This window comes from Staurois parvus, unplaced genomic scaffold, assembly GCF_062004578.1.
Source record: "Staurois parvus isolate SC_StPar_1 unplaced genomic scaffold, SC_StPar_1.0 ptg000151l, whole genome shotgun sequence".
Classification (NCBI taxonomy): Eukaryota; Metazoa; Chordata; class Amphibia; order Anura; family Ranidae; genus Staurois; species Staurois parvus.
This window is the reverse complement of record NW_028317947.1, coordinates 9,057,501-9,062,500: the sequence shown is the minus strand read 5'-3', so window position 1 is coordinate 9,062,500 and position 5,000 is coordinate 9,057,501. Positions and strand designations below refer to the sequence as shown.

General features: G+C 44.6%; 12 non-coding genes across 12 annotated transcripts in view; all 12 read right to left on the bottom strand.

Annotated features, from left to right (window-relative positions):
• TRNAT-UGU (transfer RNA threonine (anticodon UGU)) overlaps nucleotides 1-55 on the bottom strand; it is a 73-nt gene extending 18 nt beyond the window's left edge. Inside the window, exon 1 of the tRNA in view lies at nucleotides 1-55. This exon is cut by the window's left edge and continues 18 nt beyond it. This is a non-coding gene — a tRNA (tRNA-Thr).
• A 99-nt stretch (nucleotides 56-154) lies between these two features.
• Nucleotides 155-237, bottom strand: TRNAL-CAG (transfer RNA leucine (anticodon CAG)). Its single transcript has one exon. It is a non-coding gene; the product is annotated as a tRNA-Leu (tRNA).
• A 612-nt stretch (nucleotides 238-849) lies between these two features.
• TRNAT-UGU (transfer RNA threonine (anticodon UGU)) lies at nucleotides 850-922 on the bottom strand. The gene has a single exon. It is a non-coding gene; the product is annotated as a tRNA-Thr (tRNA).
• Nucleotides 923-1,021: 99 nt separating this feature from the next.
• On the bottom strand, nucleotides 1,022-1,104 carry TRNAL-CAG (transfer RNA leucine (anticodon CAG)). Its single transcript has one exon. It is a non-coding gene; the product is annotated as a tRNA-Leu (tRNA).
• A 613-nt stretch (nucleotides 1,105-1,717) lies between these two features.
• TRNAT-UGU (transfer RNA threonine (anticodon UGU)) lies at nucleotides 1,718-1,790 on the bottom strand. The gene has a single exon. It is a non-coding gene; the product is annotated as a tRNA-Thr (tRNA).
• A 99-nt stretch (nucleotides 1,791-1,889) lies between these two features.
• On the bottom strand, nucleotides 1,890-1,972 carry TRNAL-CAG (transfer RNA leucine (anticodon CAG)). The gene has a single exon. It is a non-coding gene; the product is annotated as a tRNA-Leu (tRNA).
• Nucleotides 1,973-2,651: 679 nt separating this feature from the next.
• TRNAT-UGU (transfer RNA threonine (anticodon UGU)) lies at nucleotides 2,652-2,724 on the bottom strand. The gene has a single exon. It is a non-coding gene; the product is annotated as a tRNA-Thr (tRNA).
• Nucleotides 2,725-2,824: 100 nt separating this feature from the next.
• TRNAL-CAG (transfer RNA leucine (anticodon CAG)) lies at nucleotides 2,825-2,907 on the bottom strand. Its single transcript has one exon. It is a non-coding gene; the product is annotated as a tRNA-Leu (tRNA).
• Nucleotides 2,908-3,586: 679 nt separating this feature from the next.
• TRNAT-UGU (transfer RNA threonine (anticodon UGU)) lies at nucleotides 3,587-3,659 on the bottom strand. Its single transcript has one exon. It is a non-coding gene; the product is annotated as a tRNA-Thr (tRNA).
• Nucleotides 3,660-3,758: 99 nt separating this feature from the next.
• On the bottom strand, nucleotides 3,759-3,841 carry TRNAL-CAG (transfer RNA leucine (anticodon CAG)). Its single transcript has one exon. It is a non-coding gene; the product is annotated as a tRNA-Leu (tRNA).
• Nucleotides 3,842-4,453: 612 nt separating this feature from the next.
• On the bottom strand, nucleotides 4,454-4,526 carry TRNAT-UGU (transfer RNA threonine (anticodon UGU)). Its single transcript has one exon. It is a non-coding gene; the product is annotated as a tRNA-Thr (tRNA).
• A 99-nt stretch (nucleotides 4,527-4,625) lies between these two features.
• Nucleotides 4,626-4,708, bottom strand: TRNAL-CAG (transfer RNA leucine (anticodon CAG)). Its single transcript has one exon. It is a non-coding gene; the product is annotated as a tRNA-Leu (tRNA).
• Between the last annotated feature and the right edge of the window lie 292 nt (nucleotides 4,709-5,000).

Here is a 5,000-nt window from a genome sequence, read left to right as displayed (position 1 = left end):
AACTCGCGACCTCTGGTTTACAAGACCAGTGCTCTAACCCCTGAGCTATGGAGCCCTATTTTTTTCATGTTGGATAGCATTTTTTTTGCACTAGAGCTAGAGCGCTAAAGGAGCAAGAGAACCTAAAGAGCAAGCTGTGAAAAGCTGAAACTGCTTTCAGAAGTGGGATTCGAACCCACGCCTCCAGTGGAGACTGCGACCTGAACGCAGCGCCTTAGACCGCTCGGCCATCCTGACCTGTTGAGGAGTGCTTTAGCAAGATCCCGTGATGCTCATATGTAGTCTAATGTGCTGCTATCTCTGCGGAGGCCTACGTGTCAACGTTTTGGCTTCATGTCGCTCTTCCGCCTGGAGCTCAAGGAACAAAAGTAATCTGTTGAACGTCACATGATGGAGAAAATGCTCTACAACAAGCCTCACCCTTTTCACCTTTTTCTTGCTACCTTCCTCATGTACAAAGCATTGGAAGAAAAATACAAAGACACATGTTAAAAGTGCAAAAGTAGTATCCTAATACAAGGACACGCAGATAGCCAGCGTCTTGCAGTTAGCAAGATATCTCTCTTTGCTTGAATTGCACTTTTCTTTCCATGCGGATAGCGAGCGTCTTGCAGTTAGCAAGATATCTGTTTGCTTGAATTGCACTCTTCTTTCCATGCAGACTTAGAGAGCGAGTCTTTGTAGCAGATGTTATCTCTTTCAAGATGTGGTGAAATTCAAGTTGTCCTAACCATTAAATTTCATCATCTCGAGGCCTTCATATCATCATAACCTTACGTTACCTTGGGCCTTTTGGGGGAAAATCTAATTATGCCAATTTGCGAGCTACGGTTCCCGAAAATGGCAGAAAGGCCCCAGCGAGATTTGAACTCGCGTCCTCTGGTCTACAAGACCAATGCTCTAACCCCTGAGCTATGGAGCCCTATTTTTCTAATGTTGGACAGCATTTTTTTTGCACTAGAGCTAGAGCGCTAAAGGAGCAAGAGAACCTAAAGAGCAAGCTGTGAAAAGCTGAAACTGCTGTCAGAAGTGGGATTCGAACCCACGCCTCCAGTGGAGACTGCGACCTGAACGCAGCGCCTTAGACCGCTCGGCCATCCTGACCTGTTGAGGAGAGCTTTAGCAAGATCCCGTGATGCTCATATGTAGTCTAATGTGCTGCTATCTCTGCGGAGGCCTACGTGTCAACGTTTAGGCTTCATGTCACTCTTCCGCCTGGAGCTCAAGGAACAAAAGAAATCTGTTGAACGTCACATGATGGAGAAAATGCTCTACAACAAGCCTCACCCTTTTCACCTTTTTCTTGCTACCTTCCTCATGTACAAAGCATTGGAAGAAAAATACAAAGACACATGTTAAAAGTGCAAAAGTAGTATCTTAATACAAGGATACCCAGATATCCAGCGTCTTGCAGTTAGCAAGATATCTCTCTTTGCTTGAATTGCACTTTTCTTTCCATGCGGATAGCGAGCGTCTTGCAGTTAGCAAGATATCTGTTTGCTTGAATTGCACTCTTCTTTCCATGCAGAATTAGAGAGCGAGTCTTTGTAGCAGATGTTATCTCTTTCAAGATGTGGGGAAATTCAAGTTGTCCTAACCTTTAGATTTCATAATCTCGAGGCCTTCATATAGTCATAACCTAACCGTTACCTTGGGCCTTTTGGGGAAAAATCTAATTATGCCAATTTGCGAGCTACGGTTCCTGAAAACGGCAGAAAGGCCCCAGTGAGATTTGAACTCGCGACCCCTGGTTTACAAGACCAGTGCTCTAACCCCTGAGCTATGGAGCCCTGTTTTTCTAAATTTGGACAGCATTTTTTTTGCACTAAAGCTAGAGCGTTAAAGGAGCAAGAGAACCTAAAGAGCAAGCTGTGAAAAGCTGAAACTGCTTTCAGTAGTGGGATTCGAACCCACGCCTCCAGTGGAGACTGCGACCTGAACGCAGCGCCTTAGACCGCTCGGCCATCCTGACCTGTCGAGGAGCGCTTTAGCAAGATCCCGTGATGCTCATATGTAGTCTAATGTGCTGCTATCTCTGCGGAGGCCTACGTGTCAACGTTTAGGCTTCATGTCACTCTTCCGCCTGGAGCTCAAGGAACAAAAGAAATCTGTTGAACGTCACATGATGGAGAAAATGCTCTACAACAAGCCTCACCCTTTTCACCTTTTTCTTGCTACCTTCCTCATGTACAAAGCATTGGAAGAAAAATACAAAGACACATGTTAAAAGTGCAAAAGTAGTATCTTAATACAATGATACGCAGATATCCAGCGTCTTGCAGTTAGCAAGATATCTCTCTTTGCTTGAATTGCACTTTTCTTTCCATGCGGATAGCGAGCGTCTTGCAGTTAGCAAGATATCTCTCTTTGCTTGAATTGCACTTTTCTTTCCATGCGGATAGCGAGCGTCTTGCAGTTAGCAAGATATCTGTTTGCTTGAATTGCACTCTTCTTTCCATGCAGAATTAGAGAGCGAGTCTTTGTAGCAGATGTTATCTCTTTCAAGATGTGGTGAAATTCAAGTTGTCCTAACCATTAAATTTCATCATCTCGAGGCCTTCATATAGTCATAACCTTACGTTACTTTGGGCCTTTTGGGGAAAAATCTAATTATGCCAATTTGCGAGCTACGGTTCCCGAAAATGGCAGAAAGGCCCCACTGAGATTTGAACTCGCGACCTCTGGTTTACAAGACCAGTGCTCTAACCCCTGAGCTATGGAGCCCTATTTTTTTTCATGTTGGATAGCATTTTTTTTGCACTAGAGCTAGAGCGCGAAAGGAGCAAGAGAACCTAAAGAGCAAGCTGTGAAAAGCTGAAACTGCTTTCAGAAGTGGGAATCGAACCCACGCCTCCAGTGGAGACTGCGACCTGAACGCAGCGCCTTAGACTGCTCGGCCATCCTGACCTGTTGAGGAGCTCTTTAGCAAGATCCCGTGATGCTCATATGTAGTCTAATGTGCTGCTATCTCTGCGGAGGCCTACGTCTCAACGTTTTGGCTTCATGTCGCTCTTCCGCCTGGAGCCCAAGGAACAAAAGAAATCTGTTGAACGTCATATGATGGAGAAAATGCTCTACAACAAGCCTCACCCTTTTCACCTTTTTCTTGCTACCTTCCTCATGTACAAAGCATTGGAAGAAAAATACAAAGACACATGTTAAAAGTGCAAAAGTAGTATCTTAATACAATGATACGCAGATATCCAGCGTCTTGCAGTTAGCAAGATATCTCTCTTTGCTTGAATTGCACTTTTCTTTCCATGCGGATAGCGAGCGTCTTGCAGTTAGCAAGATATCTCTCTTTGCTTGAATTGCACTTTTCTTTCCATGCGGATAGCGAGCGTCTTGCAGTTAGCAAGATATCTGTTTGCTTGAATTGCACTCTTCTTTCCATGCAGAATTAGAGAGCGAGTCTTTGTAGCAGATGTTATCTCTTTCAAGATGTGGTGAAATTCAAGTTGTCCTAACCATTAAATTTCATCATCTCGAGGCCTTCATATAGTCATAACCTTACGTTACTTTGGGCCTTTTGGGGAAAAATCTAATTATGCCAATTTGCGAGCTACGGTTCCCGAAAATGGCAGAAAGGCCCCACTGAGATTTGAACTCGCGACCTCTGGTTTACAAGACCAGTGCTCTAACCCCTGAGCTATGGAGCCCTATTTTTTTCATGTTGGATAGCATTTTTTTTGCACTAGAGCTAGAGCGCTAAAGGAGCAAGAGAACCTAAAGAGCAAGCTGTGAAAAGCTGAAACTGCTTTCAGAAGTGGGAATCGAACCCACGCCTCCAGTGGAGACTGCGACCTGAACGCAGCGCCTTAGACTGCTCGGCCATCCTGACCTGTTGAGGAGCTCTTTAGCAAGATCCCGTGATGCTCATATGTAGTCTAATGTGCTGCTATCTCTGCGGAGGCCTACGTCTCAACGTTTTGGCTTCATGTCGCTCTTCCGCCTGGAGCCCAAGGAACAAAAGAAATCTGTTGAACGTCATATGATGGAGAAAATGCTCTACAACAAGCCTCACCCTTTTCACCTTTTTCTTGCGACCTTTCTCATGTACAAAGCATTGGAAGAAAAATACAAAGACACATGTTAAAAGTGCAAAAGTAGTATCTTAATACAAGGATACGCAGATAGCCAGCGTCTTGCAGTTAGCAAGATATCTCTCTTTGCTTGAATTGCACTTTTCTTTCCATGCGGATAGCGAGCGTCTTGCAGTTAGCAAGATATCTGTTTGCTTGAATTGCACTTTTCTTTCCATGCAGAATTAGAGAGCAAGTCTTTGTAGCAGATGTTATCTCTTTCAAGATGTGGTGAAATTCAAGTTGTCCTAACCATTAAATTTCATTATCTCGAGGCCTTCATATAGTCATAACCTTACGTTACCTTGGGCCTTTTGGGGAAAAATCTAATTATGCCAATTTGCGAGCTACGGTTCCCGAAAATGGCAGAAAGGCCCCAGCGAGATTTGAACTCGCGACCCCTGGTTTACAAGACCAGTGCTCTAACCCCTGAGCTATGGAGCCCTATTTTTCTAATGTTGGACAGCATTTTTTTTGCACTAGAGCTAGAGCGCTAAAGGAGCAAGAGAACCTAAGGAGCAAGCTGTGAAAAGCTGAAACTGCTGTCAGAAGTGGGATTCGAACCCACGCCTCCAGTGGAGACTGCGACCTGAACGCAGCGCCTTAGACCGCTCGGCCATCCTGACCTGTTGAGGAGTGCTTTAGCAAGATCCCGTGATGCTCATATGTAGTCTAATGTGCTGCTATCTCTGCGGAGGCCTACGTGTCAACGTTTTGGCTTCATGTCGCTCTTCCGCCTGGAGCTCAAGGAACAAAAGTAATCTGTTGAACGTCACATGATGGAGAAAATGCTCTACAACAAGCCTCACCCTTTTCACCTTTTTCTTGCTACCTTCCTCATGTACAAAGCATTGGAAGAAAAATACAAAGACACATGTTAAAAGTGCAAAAGTAGTATCCTAATACAAGGACACGCAG